The 21,986-nt window shown below is 36.0% G+C and overlaps 1 long non-coding RNA gene across 1 annotated transcript; it reads right to left on the reverse strand.

Moving 5' to 3' along the window:
- Positions 1-874: 874 nt before the first annotated feature.
- LOC118764069 lies at positions 875-19,803 on the reverse strand. Its single transcript, XR_004999857.1, has 3 exons — positions 19,794-19,803; positions 18,940-18,947; positions 875-1,006 (listed from the first exon to the last, which is right to left on the reverse strand). It is a non-coding gene; the product is annotated as an uncharacterized LOC118764069 (long non-coding RNA).
- Between the last annotated feature and the right edge of the window lie 2,183 nt (positions 19,804-21,986).

Genomic DNA, 21,986 nt, shown 5'->3' on the forward strand with positions numbered 1-21,986 from the left:
CGTTACCACGCCGGGCGAAATGCTCAGCGGTATTTCGCCTGTCTTTATGTTCTGAGTTCAAATTCCGCCGAGTTCGACTTAGTCTTTCATCCTTTCGGGGTCGATAAATTAAGTACCAGTTGCGTTCTAGTATCGATCTAATCGACTGGCCTCCCTCCCCCCAAATTTCGGGCCTTGTGTCTAGATTAGAAACGAATTTTACTTCAAAGAACAAATACAAGATAAACGGTTACTCTTTTCGTACAACAAAATTAGCAAGATAGTTAGTTAATTAATTATTTGTACGTACAAACCAACTGCAGGTTGTTCTTTTTGTAGGCTTTTATCTATTCTGGCGGACGTAGATTTGAGGCGTTCTGGAATTGTTATCACAGTATCAGATGAACATCCTCTCTGGGATAAATTTGTTTACCATCTTCTTAATATTACTGAAACCAAAATGAAATACTTATTCTACAAATCCCTGAAGTTTATAAAAAATCTATTTAATCATTTTTTGAAAGATAATGAATTTTATTTAGTAAAATAATACTAATGACATCGATTCAGATAATTTTCTTTTAATCACACACGAAATCCATCATAATAATGACATATGACAGCAAAATATTTCTGAAGATATTTCTATAAGAATGTATGCAGATAAAACAGCTACAAAAATATTTTTCAAAATATCATTTTAAAAATGACAACTTATCACGACAGTTCAGATATCAAGCTAGATAATATGGGCTAATTCTACAGATAACAAATCACGAATTCATAAAAAAATGGGTTTACCTCATCAAATAAAACTTGTAAAAATATTTCCGCTATGGAAATATCATTATTTCTAATTCTCTCTGAAGGAGACTACGGCAGCGGTACTGGATATTAATAGTTATCGCCAAGCTAACATGACAGTCCAGAAAAATAAGACGAATGCTGCCGTTGATTAGCTCCAAGAGGCCATCGCCTCTAGCTAGCTATGTGACACACAAACCTGTGTCTATTATAACCTTCAAACCTCCCCTATTCGAAGGTTAATTTGGATACAGGTTGGTGTGTCACATAGCTAGCTAGAGGCGATGGCCTCTTGGAGCTAATCAAAGGCAGCATTTGTCCTATTTTTCTGGACTGCCATGTTAGCTTGGCGATAACTATTAATTTCCACTATGTTTATAGTTCAACGCTGAAAAATTCTATTCGATGTTTTAAAAGTTAAATTGGAGTATCTTTAATAATATTTTAATCGTTTTATGTGCGTTAAGTTCACGGGAATATAGAGCATAAGACCAACTGTTTGTAAGGTTCCATACAAGCTATTCAGCTCAAAATACAAATCATTATACTAGAAGATCGTGCTTCATTGTAACATATCTACAAAATAGAAATAAAGCAATTCTGAACAAAGCATTTCTTGTAAATATTGAGTTGTCCGGAAAGTTCATGCAGATTTTTAAAGGAAACAAAAAGGTCAATAAATACTTGCCTTTACCCAACCTTTACCAGGTGCTCATGAACGACGGATTTTGATAGGTTGAGGCCTTCTGCCAATTCTCGGGTTATGCAATGTGGTTTATTTTCAATTAATGACTTGATTTGGTCATCATCTGTAGTGTATGGTCTGCCTGATCGCTCTTTATCAATAAGGCTACAATCTCCAGCTCGGAACCTTGCGAGTCACTTCCGTACAGTTCTTTCAGATAAAGAAACATCACCGTAAACTGCGCATATTTCTTTGGTTGCTTGTGAGGCAGTTTTTCCTTTACGGAAAAAGAAAAGCATCAAGTGCCGAAAATGAACTTTCTTATCTTCCATTTTAAAGGGTTACAGAATTAACACAGGTTATAGGAACATAAACCTTCTTCCACGAAAAGATAGCTTTAACTGTGCTCTAAATGGAGGTGTAGTCAAATCCTATTTTATGGACTCAAACATGTTTTAAAATAAGTCGAAAGGTAAGCTACTATAAATCAGTACGAACTTTCCGGACAACCCAATATATAGGTATTTTCCCGATAGATTATCAGTATTACGTTTAAGAAAAATAAGGAAGCAAATACAAGAGTATTGACAAAAGTCTGCTATATTTTTATTGCAATAGTATAACGTTTTTATTTTCTAATTAGTGTCTACATTTCTTTGGAGTGATTTTCGCTGCATGATTTAATATTTTAAACGAGTTTTCACTCAACTTGACATGAGTTTTAAAATTATTTGGCTTATATTCTGCATTCTGTTGAAAGGTAAGATTTAAATATTTTGTTCAATAGATGAAGCTAGTATAGCTTGAAATTTACATTTAAAAAATGTTAACAAGATTCATTCTCCTGAAATAATTACCTTCAGTAAATTTGTAGACACGCAGACTTGGGTTGTTCATAAATTCTCCTATAGATAAATTGATGCCTCTCCAGACAATGAACCCATGTTTCAACAACTTCTAGCTGCTGACGGAACAAACAATTAACTAAATGCTTAGTGAAGAGAATAATTTCTTGGATACATGTTTAGTTAACCGCAAAGTAACTTGAGATATGCTCTTTATATCACATATCATGAAATATATAATTTAAATGTCTGCCAAATGTATTTTCTTTTTCAAAGGTTCCTAGGTAGGCATAATAATTCTTCAGTAACCCGTTAAATATTCAGATATTGAGTAACGTTGAATTCTATACAAGTTTGAAATACCATTCAAAATTCAAATACCATACAAAAGTTTTTGCGTAATCTGGAAATAAGTTTTGGAGGAAACATATAGTAATCCATCATCTATATAGCAGATCACTAATAAATGGTCAAGATCAAGTATCTTAGACTAACAAGTTTAATATAAAGAATATTGGGATCTTTACCTTTTGACCGACATACTTAAGAAATAATTCTTTGTAACTAAACACTTTCAAACTTCGGACACTGGTAGAATGTGTCATATAAAACATCTTTTACTCTTAGCGCTTTTAAGAAAAACCGATATTTACGAAGTTATTTCACGTTAAAGTAGTCCTATTTCGGTAATTTCAACCTATCAATGACGTGTATTTAGCTGAATAAAATTACGGCTGTTGTTTGTCAACAAGAATTTCCAGCGGTGTATATAAACAATCATATCATTGAAATCTCAAAAAGCTACGACATAATGATTGATTCAAAACAATTTGAATAAATAAGCATTATATTTGACAGAGTAATTTGAATGCTAAAGGGTTAAGGCGTTCACACTACGAATATTTCTTTTCATTTTTGATTGCAAGAATTATCAAATGTTTCTACCTTGCTCAGGTGACGAATAGCACTTTTACTGATATCATACTCAAAGGCAACTTATACAAATACTTAGAGACTGGTGCAAACTAATCGAAACTCTTATTATATTCGTATTTTCCTTTTAAAATCTTTTTTGCTTCACAGTATGGATTCTGTTATCTTATTTTATATTTACCATTAAATTTCTTTTGTCTCGACTGCTACTCGCCTCCGTTATAACCTCAAATATCCTGCACATCAGTTTTCCTGACTATTTCAGTTACTAACACCAGGATGTCTGTTAATGTGATACGAAGATAAATGACAGTTATCAGAGGTGATGTCTGAGGAGAATAAAAGAAGAGAAAAGAAGAGAAATCTCGGTAGGCATATACATAAATATATATGTATACTTCCTTATCTAATCCGCATGGAATTGTTATGAGGCTGAGCGTTGACAATCTATCAGAGTCTGAAGAGATAAAATTACAGCAAAGCAGTGGCATTGATAAGGGAAATTTCTTCACTAAAATAAAATGAAATGAAGAATACATACAAACAGACCTACTGAAAAATGTACGAAGGAGTGCTACGTTAATTATGATTTTATTCAACATAATTCCCTCTCAAATTCAGCGGTCGTTCATTTTTTTCTAAGCTCGATGAAAAGATCGGTTGGGAAATACTGTTACTGTATTTTTTTCACATTAAGCAAATGAAATTACATTCACGATAGCGTTGCAGAGAATCGCGTCTGAGTGCTTTGAAGCAGTCCAAAAAATCAATGCCTGCCATACCGTTTAATTAATCAATCAGTCAATCAATCAATCAATCAATCAGTTAATCAGATGGCATGACAGACATTGATTTTCATTGCTACAAAACATTCTTTAATAAAACTTTAAGGATGTCGTCCACATGATGTTGGAGCTGTGTTAAATAGCCTCCACCACATCAACGGCAATACGTTTTTTATTTATTTATGCGCCCTTTTCAAGCCTAGCCGGCTCATGGGCCCGGTTTCCTGGTTTCTGTGGAGTATGTGTTCCCCCCAGCTGGATGGGACGCCAGTCCATCGCAGCGTTACTCAAGAAACAGAAAGAAAGAGCGAAAGAGTACAACAGGGGTCGCCCCCCCCCCTGCCGGAGCCTCGGGGAGCTTTAGGTGTTTTCGCTCAATAAACACACACAACGTCCAGTCTGGGAATTGAAACCGCGATCCTCCGACAGCGAGTCCGCTGCCCTAACCACTGGGCCATTGCGCCTCCACAAAAGCAATAAGTAACTAACTGCAAGTGACTTGCTCCTTTTTCTGAAGCTTGCTTCGCTGGGATGACAGATTAGAAGAGGGAATGTTTGGGTATATAGACTAAATAAACAGAATACCGTGGAGGCGCGTGGCTTAGTGGTTAGGGTGTCAGCATCATGATCGTAAGATTGTGGTTTCGATTCATGGACCGGGCGACGCGTTGTGTTCTTGAGCAAAACACTTCATTTCACGTTGCTCCAGTCCACTCAGTTGGCAAAAATGAGTAACGCTGCGATGGACTGGCGTCTCGTCCAGCTTAGGAACACATACGCCATAGGAACCGGGAAACCGGGCCCATTAGCTTGGTTAGGCTTTAAAACGGCGCATATATTTATTTTATCTATATAGTATATCAACCTTCTTCGAAGATGTGGGCATACCTTTAGGACGCTAGCACAGATTTTACCGGAACTTAACGCAAAATAATGTATAATTTCATTTATCGCTATATTTATACATTGGATGTCGAAAGTTATGCCGGAGATAATATTTTGGGGTTTGATTTCAATTAGACTACCTTCAGCAGGATTACTGAAGACAGGGCAATATTGTTCCAACAGAAATTATGCCATTTCTTAGGCATCGTTGTGTGGAATGTTGTTATCATCAATCAGTGGGATGATGGGCAAAACAGTTGTCCCTTTGTTTGTTGGTAAACAAGCAGAACACATTTAGGTTGTGCTTGATTTTCTCAATGACCCAGTCCTCCTCTACATCGCTTTGATTGTTGATACAAGTTTTCCTGCTATTCTATATACATATATATATATATATACATATATGTGTGGTTGTTTACATTTTTATATGAACATATGTATATATACATGCGTATATATTTACATACATATGTATATATATGTGGATCATAATAGCAATATTATGAGTAATAGGTAATATATGTTTACATATGTCAGCGCTGACATTGAAGTGAGGCTCTCGGAATTCTAATATTAGAATGCTAAAATTAAGGCGGCGAGCTGGCGGAATCGTTAGCACACCGGACAAAATCGTCAGCAGCATTTCGTCCATCTTTACGTTCTGAGTTCAATTTCTGCCGAGATCGACCTTGCCTTTTACCCTTTCGGGGATCGATGAAATGAGTACTAGTCAAGCACTGGGGGGCGACGTAATCGACTTTACGCTTCCACCGAATTTGCTGTCCTTGCACCAAAGTTTGAAACCAATAACAACCATCATAATAATCTGGCAGATTTTCAACTGCATCTACGGCCCTAGATGGAATGGCTGAATCGTTAATGCGTTGGACACATTGCTTTATATATATATATATATATATATATATATATATATATATATATTTAGTAACGGCTCTGAGCCTACTAAGTTTAAATCCTGTTGAAGTTTAACTTACCTTTCATCCTTCCCAGATCAATAATATAAAGTAGCAATCAAGTACTGGGTTCAATTTAACCGATTGTATTCTCATAGGAAAAGAAAAGGAAATTGGTGTTCTTGTGTTGAAGTTAGAAATCAAATTTAGCGCATGTTATTATTTGAATAGTTTACTCTTTTACTCTTTTACTTGTTTCAGTCATTTGACTGCGGCCATGCTGGAGCACCGCCTTTAGTCGAGCAAATCGATCCCAGGACTTATTCTTTGTAAGCCTAGTACTTGTTCTATCGGTCTCTTTTGCCGAACCGATAAGTTACGGGGACGTAAACACACCAGCATCGGTTGTCAAGCGATGCTGGGGGGACAAACACAGACGCACAAACACACACACACACACACACACACACACACACATACACACACACACACACACACACACACATATATATACATATATACGACGGGCTTCTTTCAGTTTCCGTCTACTAAATCCACTCACAAGCCAGAGGCTATAGTAGGAGACACTTGCCCATGGTGCCAAGCAGTGGGACTGAACCCGGAACCATGTGGTTGATAAGCAAGCTACTTACCACACAGCCACTCCTACGCCTATGGAGTGGAAATTTTGGAAAGAAAAAGTTCACTTTAATAATCTCTCTCTATCTGTCTTTCTTTATATATCAGGTCATCCCATAAGTAATGTCCGAATTTTGGATGAGGAAAAAAAAGCGATCAAAGTTTACACTTTATAAAAATTTAAACCTGTATATTAGTCCCAACACTATCGACAACTTCCTTCCATCTGCTCGTCAATTTTTAAAATTTCATTGGTTAAAAAATCTCTCTTGGTTTTGATGAGAAGAAGGGAGACAGGTCAGTTTCAACCGCTTTGGGGCTTTTCAGTATTAATCCATGTAACTGACTCTGTAAGCTTCGAAACAAATGGTAATCAGAAGAAGCGAGGTTCAGGGAATAAGGTGGGTGAGAGATTTTTCTCAGCCAAATTTGAAGCTTCTTGCCTTCTATATAAATGCTATAATTACTTTACTACAACGTGATAGAATCTCTCCGAAGATATATAATGAGGCTTAAAGCTGCATAATAAACGTAACCAAACGATTAATATTTTAATATAATGAAGTGAAATTTGAATAAAATTAGTTAATAAAATAACACCCAGGATTGTTATATTGCTATCACAACTGTTATGAATGATTTATTTCAGAAAAATAATTAGAATTTGAAGAAGCTGATTACTAAATACAGAAAAATTACTGAGAAAGTTGCTTACGTTACTAAATAGCAGCTTGAAATGTCAGACCTTTCACTTTCCTCACGGCAAGCTACTTTGTAGACTGTTCATGTTTCACATTTATGAATTTCATTGAACAGGAACAGCGTAGATTTCTTAGAGAGATGACGTGTGGTTAATTAAATAGAAAAGTTGAATTTCTCTGGTACGTATAAATATAAATATAGACGTGACTGTGTGCTAAGAAGCTTGCTGCCCAACCTCATGGTTCCGGGTTCAGTCCTACTGCGTGGAACTTTCGGCAGGTGTTCTCTATCATAACCTCAGGCTGACCAAAGTCTTGGGAGTGGATTTGGTAGACGCAAACTGAAAGAAGCCCGTCGTGTACATGTATGTGTGTGTGTGTATATATATATATATATATATATATATATATATATATATATAATAATAATAATAATTATTATTATTATTATTATTATTATTATGTGAGGGAATATTATTCCTAACTTACAGGGGAAAATTCAATTTAGAAATACTAAATCAAATTTCACAAAATATTATATATATATAAAAATTAGAAAAAGCACCTTTTATCAATTCAAAATGAACAATTTACACCATCTAGAAAATTACATATAATAGAAATATTAAAATTAAAATAACAATAATATACCGATGATTAAGTAAATTGCAAACTAATAATAAAAACGTATATATTTGGTATGTATACCAAATATATACGATTTTATTATTATTTTGCAATTTACTTAATCATCGGTATATCATAGTTATGTAATTTTCTAGATGGTGTAATTTAATTGTTCATTTCGAATTGATAAATGTGTTTTTTCAAATTTATATATATATATATATATATTAGTCTATATTGCCGAACTGCTAATGTTACGGGGACGTAAATAAACAAACTCCGGCTGTCAAGTGGTGGCGGGAGGCAATCACAGAGAGACAAACACACGCATATATAAATATGACAGTTTTTTTTCACATTTTCCGTCTTCCAAATTCTCTTACAAGTTATTGGTCGGTCCAAACCCTCTTACTCAAGGTGCCGCGCTGTGTAACTGACCTCAAAACCACGCGTGGAACTGCCTCTGAATATAATGTCTCCGCAACCTGGATTGAATAGGGATAAATAATAACAAGAACAACAACACTTATTATTCTATTTGGCTGCGAATCTAAAGTTTTTGAAAGAAGCATTTACTTCAATATTTCTGACGTTACTTATTAATAGAATTAACCCACAATGGAACCCAAGCTCAACAGTTAGTTCGTCTATATAAAGTGAATATATGACTTAAATTTCATATTGACAAAGGCAAAAACTCATCCGTGTTTTCTCAACCATTATCGACGTTAAGGAAAACAAGAAACACTCTGAGTGAATGTTATTAAAATATCTGGTGGCAGGAAGCATATGTAAGTGTAAATATGTACGATTACGTTACATTCAAAACCAAACAAACTCTTTATGCTTGTATAATTTCTACTTGTAACGCCTATGTATTTTATGTATTTGAAGACATGTACACCTGACATACATACATACACACATACATACATGCATACATACATATATATGTATATGTATATATACACTCATATATATATATATATATATATATATATATATTCGTCTGTCTATCTATCTATCTATTTATCTATCTATAGTATATAATATATATATATACATCTCTCTCTCTTTTTTGTTTACTTATTTCAGTCATTTGACTGTGGCCATGCTGGAGCACCGCCTTTAGTCGAGCAACTCGACCCCAGGACTTATTCTTTGTAAGTTTAGTACTTATTCTATCGGTCTCTTTTGCCGAACCGCTAAGTTATGGGGATCATTAAAACACCAGCATTGGTTGTCAAGCGACGTTGGGGGAGACAGACACACAAACATACGCACACACACAAACATACACACACACACATACATGCATATAAACATTTACATATATACGACGGGATTCTTTTCCGTCTACCAAATCCACTCACAAGGCTTTGGTCGGCCCGAGACTATAGTAGAAGACACTTGCCCAAGGTGCTACGTAGTGGGACTGAACCCAGTACCATATGGTTCGTAAGCAAGCTACTTACCACAAAGCCACTCCTACGCCTACGAGAGAAAGAGAGAGAGAGAGATATATATGTATGTATTTATACACATATAGACACACGTAAATATGTACGTGTGCGTGTTGTATGTGTCTATGCATTCGTGAATTTGCGTGTATGTGTATGTAGGTGCATAAATGGGTGCATCTGTCTGTGTCTGCCTCTTATTCGTTTTAACCGATCAAAGATTACTTAAGTGGGAAGAAGGCTAAGAAAATAAGAGGCAAAAAAAAACGAGAGAAGGAAAGAAAGAGCAAAATAAAGAAAAAAAAGGAAGAAAGAAGGAAGAGAATTGTAAGAAAACGAGAGTGAGAAACCAGTTCTTGTTCATTAAAGAACGACCAAGAGAAATGAAGTAAATAGATTGGGATGTACAATTAAGAACTCAAAATTTTCGAAAGTGCACTCGCAGACCTTGGTTATTAATTGTTTGGCATTCTAGAGTGTAATTTAACGATGGATATTCCTTGAATTGGCAGCTTTATAAACACTAAGGCATATGTATGAGCTGTCCGTTTGATACCTTATATTTTGTAAAGATATACATAGATGTGAGGTAATTTGGTTCTGTTCCGAAAAGAGGTGCCGGCTCTCTATAGTTCAGCAACAAAAACATGTCTTAAAATTTAAAACACAGATACTTAATACAGTTATCTTAATGATAGATTAAAATAACATCAGTTCTTGCTCTGAATTCTTTTGGTAGATTCACTATGATGACGATGAGGTTGAATTAAACTACAATATTTCATCTGTTGAATACGCTATCTTATACACAAAATATATTTAGACTATATTGAAGAATTGTGAAGGAATGATATCCAACTTCCTTTTCAGTTTTTATCTCAAACATAAGAATATCTGGATCTTGTCTTCTTGAAATGGTTATATTTAGGAGGTACATAGCATGCAGGAACATGCGTAAAACTGAATCCCAATGAATTGCCGAATTAGATATTTTACAGATGTGTTTAAATATGAATCTGCATTTGTTTACTTTCAAGAGTGTAGGCGTAATAAATTGTAGGTTAACTACATTAAATTTATCTTAGATTTTCTGATACACGCTGCTTGTGCGTAAAATATTTTTCAATTAATTATGAAGGCGGCGAGCTGGCAGAATAGTTAGCACGTCGGGCGAAATGCTTAGCGGTATTTCGTCTGTCGTTACGTTATGAGTTCAAATTCCGTCGAGGTTGATTTTGCCTTTCATCCTTTTGGGGTCGATAAATTAAGCACCAGTTACGCACTGGGGTCGACATAATCTACTTAATCCGTTTGTCTGTCCTTGTTTGTCGTCTCTGTGTTTAGCCCCTTGTGGGTAGTAAAGAAATATGTATTTCGTCTGCCGTTACGTTCTGAGTTCAAATTCCGCCGATGTCGACTTTGCCCTTCATCCTTTCGGGGTCGATTAAATAAGTACCAGTTACACATTGGGGTTGATATAATCGACTTAATCCGTTTGTCTGTCCTTGTTTGTCGTCTCTGTGTTTAGCCCCTTGTGGGTAGTAAAGAAATAGGTATTTCGTCTGCCATTACGTTCTGAGTTCAAATCCCGCAGAGGTGAACTTTGCCTTTCATGCTTTAGTCGAGCAGTGGTGATCGATGAAATAAATGCAAGTAGTAAATATCGCTAGCCTTGAGCTCTTCCACAAACTGGCGTCCCATTGAGAGGCGGAGAATGCTTCGAACACGGTCACTTATGCGCCATAGAAACTCTGTAACCGTCCTTACGAATCCTATGACCAGATAAAAAAAAAAACTGATCATGCCGCTGAAAACTTTACGATATAATTTTAAGAAATTTTATTGTATTCTATATAACTATTGATTGTTAAATTTGAATCTATAATTATTTTAGTTGTTGATTATAATTTAGATATATATATTTATTTAATTATTAGTATATAATTATTATAACTGTACGTAAAGTGTAAGATATTAGTTAGTCACTGTGGTATATAGATGGTAAAATAGTCATACGTTTTTTTAAGATAGGTTATACGTTTTTAATTTGATTTTTAATTTTTAATTTCTAAATTGTATTTCATATATATTCTATAGATATTTATAATATTTATGTAAGTAATAATGGACTAATTTATTTATTTTTGGTTATATGTCTATATATTTATTGATAGAAAAAATTTTAGATTTCTAATTATTATATTTGTTGATTATAATTTAAATACTTATTTTAATGTATTTATTATTTTATAATTATTAGATGTGAACTTAAATCTAAAAATATTAATAATGATTATTTTGTTAAATAATTTGGTAATTAAATATTGGAGTATAACTGAGTTAAAGATATTCCAGAGTTTATTATGTTTTTTTAAAGCCAAATTATATCTTCAAAGATAAATATATATTTCCATCTATTTTTACGTTAAAAATTAAATATTTAACATAATAAATGTGTTGTAGGAAATAATCCTAATGTTTTAAGTTTCTAATTTAGTTAATGGAGTTTTTTTATATAAGTAAAATTATTATTTTATTTATTTCTTAAATAAATATTGTTTTAACTCTATTTGCTTATTTATTTAACTATTATCATTAACCTGAAGATTGACTATATTTTAAATCGAATTTATTTCAATTGAATTTAAATTTAATTGTAATTCGAATTTAATTGTAGCAATGAAACGTACGTAGTGTTTTTACTTATTATATTATATATTTATTATTCATTTTATACTTTTTGAGATCTAGTTATAAGTTATATGTTTTATAAAAATATATATTATTTGTTATTTATGTATTGGTTTTTGTCTATCACTGTATGAGTTGCATAATAGTAGTTTTATCTCTAATTAATATTATATATATATATATATATATATAGGCGTAGGAGTGGCTGTGTGGAAAGTAGCTTGCTTACCAACCAACATGGTTCCGGGTTCAGCCCCACTGCGTGGCTCCTTGGTCAAGTGTCTTCTACTATAGCCCCGGGCTGACCAATACCTTGCGAGTGGATTTGGTAGACGGAAACTGAAAGAAGCCTGTCGTATATATGTATATACATATATGTATGTGTGTGTGTGTGTGTGGTCGTTTGTGTGTATGTGTTCGTCCCCCCAACATCGCTTGACAACCGATGCCGGAGTGTTTACGTCACAGGAAACGTAGCGGTTCGGCAAAAGAGACCGATAGAATAAGTACTAGGCTTACAAAGAATAAGTATTTGCTCGACTTAAGGCGGTGCTCCAGCATGGCCACAACCGAATGACTGAAACAAGTAAAAGAGTAAAAGTGTATATATATAGGCGTGTGTGTATATATACGCATATTTGTGTATGTGTTTCTGTATTCATGTATACAAGATTGAATAGAAAAAAAGCCATGACAATAATAAAAGAAAAAGAGCGAAAGACATCAGAAAAAGAAGAGAAGGGAAGAAAGAGAGAAAGCAGCAGAGGCCCTAAAGTTCTGTTGTGTGTAGGTTGTTGTTAGTGGCACCTGAAATTCATTATATAGACAGGAAGTTGGTTAGCCACAGAAAATCTGCTGCAAGCTGCCATTATTAATATTTCTGCTGGGGGGTGACTCCACGTAAAACAGATCGTAAACAACTTGATGACTGCATTTCTATAGAAGGTGCTGACTCTTCCTCACATGTTGCTAGCAATTTCATTTTAACATTTAGAAAATAATAATAATAATAATAATAATAATAATAATAATAATAATAATAATCATACGCTCACACAAACAGATGCACAGTGTGTGTGTGTGGTTTGTGTGTGTGTGTGTCTAACTATATATTTAAGTATGCGTATGCACGAACACATATTCCTTTGATTCATTTCAGCCGTACGGCTGCGGTCATTCTGAAGCACCACCTTATGTGTATATTATGTACATATACATAGGTGCAGGAGTGGCTATGTGGTAAGTAGCTTGCTTTCCAACCGTGTGGTTCCGGGTTCAGTCCCACTGCGTGGCACCTTGGGCAAGTATCTTCTACTATAGCCTCGGGCCGACCAAAGCCTTGTGAGTGGATTTGGTAGACGGAAACTGAAAGAAGCCGTCGTATGTATGTATATATGTGTGTGTGTTTGTGTGTGTGTGTGTTTGTGTGCGTGTGTGTGTGTGTGTATGCATGCTTGTGTGTATGTGTCTGTCCCCCTAACATAGCCTGACAACCGATGCTGGTGTGTTTATGTAACCGCAACTTAGCGGTTCGGCAAAAGAGACCGATAGAATAAGTACTAGGCTTACAAAGAATAAGTCCTGGGGTCGATTTGCTCGACTAAAGGCGGTGCTCCAGGATGGCCGCAGTGAAATAACTGAAAAATGTAAAAGAATGTGTGTACCTTATATACATATGCAACATATAAGTGTGTGTGTGCAGTTTGATCTATACGCATATACATGTGTCGATTTCAGTTTTTGCAGAGGGTCAGAACTGGTACTTATTCTATCAACCCTGAAAGGATAAAAAGGAAAAGTCGTATTTGAACTCAGAACGTAAAGACGGACGAAATGCTGTCAAGCATTTCACCCTGCATGGTAACGATCCTGCCAACTTGCCACCTTGTATATATACGTATATTATAATAACATTTTTCTCTCGCTCTATGTTTTGATGACTGAATACCTCCGATGTAGAGGGTATTTTGTTCCAAATTCTATTAAATGAGGTGACTGTAAGATTAATCTCTACCTATCAACATTATCTGAACAGAATAGCAGATAACTTTCTCAAATTTTGTATATATTTCAACACAAGCAATTAAGACGTAATTAAATTACTGACTTAGAGTTTAATTAAATATTCGCCATATATATAAACTTGTGGAGGCGCGTGACTTAGTGGTTAGGGTGCCAGCATCATGATTGTAAGATTGTGGTTTCGATTCCAGAACCGGGCGACGTGTTGTGTTCTTGAGCAAAACACTTCATTTCAAGTTGCTCCAGTCCACTCAGCTGGGAAAAATGAGTAACGCTGCGATGGACTGGCGTCCCGAGCAGCTGGGGAACACATACGCCATTGAAACGGCAATCCGGGCCCATGAGCCTGCCTAGGGTTTAAAAAGGGCGCATTTATTTATTTTATATATAAGCTTGCAAGTCTTTATCCATTTCGCTGCTACAAGAAACAAATATCGATAGTGCTGCTACGCGGTCGCTCAACCTATAAGATATAGAAAGTACATCATCCTCTGAATCACATCCTACTCCATAAATTATACATTGGACAAGGTAGTGCTCTTTTCCAGTCTTCTGCTACATAGTAAGACGCTTGCTTCCCAACGAAATGGTTCTGGGTTCAGTCCCACTGCGTGGAACCCTGGGCAAGTGTTTTTTTACTATAAACTTGGGCCGACCAAGACCTTGTTAGTGGATTTGGTAAACGGAATTGAAAGAAGCTCCTCGTATATATATATATATTATATATATATATATATATGTGTGTGTGTGTGTGTATGCATGCTTGTGTGTATGTGTCTGTCCCCCTAACATAGCCTGACAACCGATGCTGGTGTGTTTATGTAACCGCAACTTAGCGGTTCGGCAAAAGAGACCGATAGAATAAGTACTAGGCTTACAAAGAATAAGTCCTGGGGTCGATTTGCTCGACTAAAGGCGGTGCTCCAGGATGGCCGCAGTGAAATAACTGAAAAATGTAAAAGAATGTGTGTACCTTATATACATATGCAACATATAAGTGTGTGTGTGCAGTTTGATCTATACGCATATACATGTGTCGATTTCAGTTTTTGCAGAGGGTCAGAACTGGTACTTATTCTATCAACCCTGAAAGGATAAAAAGGAAAAGTCGTATTTGAACTCAGAACGTAAAGACGGACGAAATGCTGTCAAGCATTTCACCTGCATGGTAACGATCCTGCCAACTTGCCACCTTGTATATATACGTATATTATAATAACATTTTTCTCTCGCTCTATGTTTTGATGACTGAATACCTCCGATGTAGAGGGTATTTTGTTCCAAATTCTATTAAATGAGGTGACTGTAAGATTAATCTCTACCTATCAACATTATCTGAACAGATAGCAGATAACTTTCTCAAATTTTGTATATATTTCAACACAAGCAATTAAGACGTAATTAAATTACTGACTTAGAGTTTAATTAAATATTCGCCATATATATAAACTTGTGGAGGCGCGTGACTTAGTGGTTAGGGTGCCAGCATCATGATTGTAAGATTGTGGTTTCGATTCCAGAACCGGGCGACGTGTTGTGTTCTTGAGCAAAACACTTCATTTCAAGTTGCTCCAGTCCACTCAGCTGGGAAAAATGAGTAACGCTGCGATGGACTGGCGTCCCGAGCAGCTGGGGAACACATACGCCATTGAAACCGGCAATCCGGGCCCATGAGCCTGCCTAGGGTTTAAAAAGGGCGCATTTATTTATTTTATATATAAGCTTGCAAGTCTTTATCCATTTCGCTGCTACAAGAAACAAATATCGATAGTGCTGCTACGCGGTCGCTCAACCTATAAGATATAGAAAGTACATCATCCTCTGAATCACATCCTACTCCATAAATTATACATTGGACAAGGTAGTGCTCTTTTCCAGTCTTCTGCTACATAGTAAGACGCTTGCTTCCCAACGAAATGGTTCTGGGTTCAGTCCCACTGCGTGGAACCCTGGGCAAGTGTTTTTTTACTATAAACTTGGGCCGACCAAGACCTTGTTAGTGGATTTGGTAAACGGAATTGAAAGAAGCTCCTCGTATATATATATATATATATATATATATATATATATGTGTGTGTGTGTGTGTGTGTGTGTCTGTGTGCGTGTGTGTGTGTATGAAATTAACGTGCATGTGACTGAGCACTCCACAGACATTTAGCATAGTTCTGAGGGAGATTCAGCATGACGGAAAGTGTGATAAGGCTGGGTCTTTGAAATACATGTACTACTCATGTTTGCCAGCTGAGTGGACTGGAGCAACGTAAAATGAAGTGCCTTGCTCAACGTGTCGCCGGGAATTGAACTCACGACCTTACTAACGTGAGCCAAACACTCTAACCACTAAGCCACGCGTCTTCACCTCCACGCACCATATACATATTATATATATATAATAGGCGCAGGAGTGGCTGTGTTGTAAGTAGCTTGCTAACCAACCACATGGTTCCGGGTTCAGTCCCACTGCGTGGCATCTTGGGTAAGTGTCTTCTGCTATAGCCCCGGGCCGACCAATGCCTTGTGAGTGGATTTGGTAGACGGAAACTGAAAAAAGCCTGTCGTATATATGTGTGTGTGTGTTTGTGTGTCTGTGTTTGTTCCCCTAGCATTGCTTGAAAACCGAAGCTGGTGTGTTTACGTCCCCGTAACTCAGCAGTTCGGCAAAAGAGACCGATAGAATAAGTACTGGGCTTACAAAGAATAAGTCCCGGGGTCGATTTGCTCGACTAAAGGCAGTGCTCCAGCATGGCCACAGTCAAATGACTGAAACAAGTAAAAGAGTAAAAGAGTATATATATACACAAATATACATATAGATGCATATGAGTGTATAAATATACATATAAATATGCCATGAATATACATATATATAAATTTGCATATATGTACGTACGCATGCATGCATGCATGTATGTATATATATATATATATATATATATATATATATATATATATATATATATATATGTGTGTGTGTGTGTGTGTGTGTGTTTGTGTACTTACACACACATATGTATCGTACAAATTGCAGCTTACAGTTATATTTCATAATAAAGTTTTTAATCATTTCAATACTTATTAGATGATGAAAGAAGGATCTTGCAAAAATCTCTCTTTTTGAAGTCCCCAAAATGTCTTTTGTTTTCCTCATTCTTCAAACATGTTGATGTAAGTTGGCGCATTCCCAACTCATTTTATTCTTTCAAATCTCACCTTTGAGAAAGAAGTCTTTTAAAGTGAATAATTTTTTGTTTTTTACTGTCCTTTTACGTGTTTAAAATTCTGCATAATTTTCTGTTTTGATGACAGCTTAACTTCGGAAGAACTTTTGAGTGAAACCTTTCATCACGACTTCCCCTAAAAGATAGTGTTTTATTGTTGTTAGTTATATGTGTGTATGTGTGTGTGCGTATATATATATGTGTGTGTGTGTGTGTGTGTGTTTTCATATATGTATATACTTATATATATATATATATATATATAAGTACACGTACACACATATACAGGCACACACACACACACGCACACATATATACACATATATATATATAAATATGTATGCTGCAACGAAAATATTTTTGCTGTAAATTGCATGCAAGTCATGTTCATGCATTACAAGGTTGAAGAGTTGAAATGAGAGCGAGAGACGCGGTGTGGGGAGGAGAGAAAGCATGAAAGAAAGAAAAGAGAGAGAAGAGAAAGAGAGAGAGAAAGAGAGAGAGAGAGAGAAGAGAGAGAGAAGAGAGAAGAGTGGGAGAGAAGTGGGCACATCAGATAAGCAGCGATAACGAAATAGATTGATAAATGGATACAGGCATACCTACCTACTTACTTATCTACCCATCTACCTGCCTACATACATATACATACACGTACGTATACGTATACACATGCACACACACGTATATATGTGTGCGCGTGTGTGTGCGTGCGTGTGTGTATGTATATATGTATGTATAGATGGATGGATGGTTGTACTTATAGAAAAAGACAAAAGATAAGATATTGTAAGACATTTGTTACATCGTCTTACGCTCGTTCCGTTAACATAAGGTGATTATTAGTAACATAACGCAAATTGTATAACCAAGACTTAATGTTAAATCGTCAGAAAACTAAATTTTATGCATTACGTTATCGAATTATAAAGATTAGAGAATTCGTCATCGACCGTCTCTAACTATTTGACACTAAGTCTTCATCATTTAATTTATATTAATAAGACTAATGACCAACTTAAGTCAACTAAAGCATGTAAGAGATTGTAACTACATATCTTATAAGCTATCTCTCATGTTTTCCTTTGATGTGAAACGTGTAAAGGCAATTCTAGTAATTTTCTGTGTATGAAGGAAATACCAATTTATTATTTACGTTATTTACATTATTTACATTTGACGGATATTTGTCCTCATCCTGTTTGTTGTCAACACAACGTTTCGGCTGATATACCCTCCAGCCTGCATTAGGTGTTTTGGGGAAATTTCTCATTCCTAAGGTATTTTTCGATGTTGTTGTTGTTATTATTATTATTATTATTATTATTACTTTTTTTTTTCTTCTTTCAAATTTGCTTCCATGTCTTGCCGAGTGTCTTCCCGACTCCTAGGGCAAAGAAACTCATAGTATACATTGGTAGGCCATTAAACCAAACTCAATAGTTCGTTCATTTTTTTTATTTTTTTTTTAAGTTAAATTAAAATACATGAGCAGCAACAGTTCTCACATCGACAATGCTCTTCTCAATACGTGTGATGTACCAGTTAAGACAATCTTTTGCACTTCTTGCAGGGATGGTAAGCCAGGGATCATTCTCATATAATTTTCGGTTCCCTTCTTGATCATTCCTAGTGCTCCTACGATCACTGGTATTGTAACCGCTTGAGATGCCACATTTTCTCAATTTCAATGAGTAGGTCTTTATATTTTCTGAGCTTGTCAAACTCTTTCGCTGAGATATTATGATCACAGGGGATGCTCATGTCGATCAATAAGCAAACTTTATTGTTTTGGTCTTTCACAACAATATCTGGTTTTTGGCCTTGATGGTTCGGTCTGTATGTACTGGAAAGTCCCACAGAATGGTTACATTTTCTCCTTCAGTTACAGCCTCAGGGTGGTGATTATACCACTTGTCGGCAGTTTTGATATTGTAATGCCGACTTATTAGCCAGTGTAGATATTGGCCAACTCTGTCATGTCTTAATTTATACTCCACTGGTGCTAAGACTTTACATCCAGAGATTAGGTGGTCCACTGTTTCAATCATGTCGTTGCAGAATCGGCATTTTGGGTCTGCTCCATTTTTCATCACATTGGCCTGGTAGTTCCGGTTAATAGGCTTTGATCTTGAGCAGCCAGGATGAAACCTTCGCTCTCTGCTTTTAGTCCGAGCTCCGTAGCCACTGATGGTTTGCTTATGGTCAACATCAGCTTGTTTGCTGCGGGTCACATATTTGCCGTGCAGAGGTTTCTCCTCCCACCTATCAGCCAATTGCTCGTGCACTTTTTTCGTTGCCATCATTTTCACCTTCTTTGCAACAATAGTTGCCGTACTTCCCTCGGGTTGTTCAGTTTGGGTATCCTGCACGAGATCAATAGCAAATTTTTTGCTTTCCTTTATAATAGAATGAAGCTTCTTTTGTCTCTCGTGATTTTCCACGAGCTTTAGCATCCAGTCATTCGATATTTCGAGATATTTGGCCAGTCCAATTGTGGTTGTTTTGTAAGCTAGTTCAAATTGGATCAGGCCTCGACCTCCTTGGGCTCTGGGAAGGTAAAGGCGATCTACGTCTGCCTTTGGGTGGTGCATCCTATTACAACTCAGCAGCTTGCGTATTTTCCTATCTATATTCTTTACTTCACTCATATTCCAGTTCAACACATTGTAGCTATAAGTAACAACTGGAACTACTAAGGAATTTATAGCTAACACCTTGTTACGTGCATTTAGTTCAGATTTCAGGACTGCACGAACTCTCCTATAACATTCCTTCCTGATCTTCTCTTTCATGCTTGCATGCTGAATACCAGAGCCTTCATTTATCCCTAAAATTTGTATGTTTGTTCTTGCTCAAGCTCTCTTATGACTGTGTCAACATCTAACACGACTGAATTTGTGGTCTTCACTTTCCCTTCTGGAAAGTGGCCTTGGCACACTTCTCAAGTCCAAAATCCATCCCGATGTCATCGCTGAATGCTTTCACGGTGCGAAATAGGCCTTCAAGTTCATTATTGTCTTTACCATAAAGTTTTAAGTCATCCATATAAAATAGATGGCTTATTTTTTATTGGCAATTTTATACCCATACCCTGTTCTGTTTAATTCACTTGTAAGGGGTATTAGGGCTATGCAGAATATTAAAGGTGAAAGTGAGTCACCTTGAAAAATTCCACAGTTGATGTTTATATTTTCTGAGGCAAGTACTCCATTAGAGTGGTATAATTGGAGATTCGTATTCCACAACGACATATTGTGCTTCAGGAAGTTTGAAATCACAGGGGAAATTTTGAAGATGTCCAGCGATCTCAAGATCCATGGATTGCGGTATACTGTCGAAGGCCTTTTTATAGTCAATCCATGCGGTGCTGAGATTTCTGCGCTTGTTGTGACAGTTCTCAAGGATCATACGATTGATTAGCAGTTGATCTTTGCATCCGTAATAGCCTCGGCGGCACCCTTTTTGTTCAATGGGGAAAATATCGTTCTTCTCCATGAATGCATATGTTTTCTCCGCCAGGATAGATGTTAGGATTATTATTATTATTATTATTATTATTATTATAAATATACAACATAGAGAAAGTACAGTTCTATATTTAAGAGATGGGGAATTGTGTACATTATTTACAGTTGACGGATATTTATCCTCACCTTGTTTGTTGTTAACACAACATTTCGGCTGATATACTCTCCAGCCTTCATCAGGTGTCTTGGGGAAATTTCGAACCTGGGTTCTCACTTTTAAGGTATTTTTCGATGTTGTTGTTATTATTATTATTATTATTATTATTATTATTATTATTATTATAACATCGAAAAATACCTTAAAAGTGAGAACCCAGGTTCGAAATGTCCCCAAAGACACCTGATGAAGGCTGGAGGGTATATCGGCCGAAATGTTGTGTTAACAACAAACAAGGTGAGGACAAGTACCCGTCAAATGTAAATAATGTACGTAATTCCTCATCTTTTTAAATATAGAACAATAGTAAAATAATTTACATCTATTTCTGTTTTCGCTGCAAGCTATAAAATTGAAACCCATAGGCTTACACACATTCCACCACACACTGTGTTTTGCATAAATTCATTTTATTTAATGAATCACATCACTAATGAATGACCATTATGCAAATTAAACTAAATTCAGCTAAAAAAAGTTTGTTTTTAATATAAATAGCGATCTGCTATAGCTTTTCTTCGTAGACGGAAAATAAAGGTGATTGTCTTTTAAGGAACGACCGGTAAACTTTGAAACCTGTCAATGCAAACCTCATAATGTCTGTTTAAGAAAAGGATAATAAAATATATTTACATCTGTTTTTAGTTTCACGCTGAGGTTAATAATTTGAATTGTAAATACCCCTACATTAAATTTATATGAGATGTTCTATTATAGGTTGTGTTGTGCATACTATGTATATATGTCTGCCTGTCTGTTTGTCTGTATATATATATATATATATATACACCTGTTTTTATTTTGCGCCCTTTTCAAGCCTAGCCAGACTCATGGGCTCGGTTTCCCGGTTTCTATGGCGTATGTGTTTCCCCACAGCTGGACGAGACGCCAGTCTATCGCAGCGTTACTCAAGAATCAGAAAGAAAGAGTGAGAGAAAGTTGGGGCGAAAGAGTAAAACAGGGGTGGTCCCCCCCGCCGGAGCCTCGTGGAGCTTTAGGTGTTTTCGCTCCATATACACACACAACGCCCTGTCTGGGAATCAAAACCTCCGACCACGAGTCTGCTGCCCTAACCACTGGACCATTGTGCCTCCACATATATATACCCACA

Source organism: Octopus sinensis, linkage group LG7, assembly GCF_006345805.1.
Source record: "Octopus sinensis linkage group LG7, ASM634580v1, whole genome shotgun sequence".
Classification (NCBI taxonomy): Eukaryota; Metazoa; Mollusca; class Cephalopoda; order Octopoda; family Octopodidae; genus Octopus; species Octopus sinensis.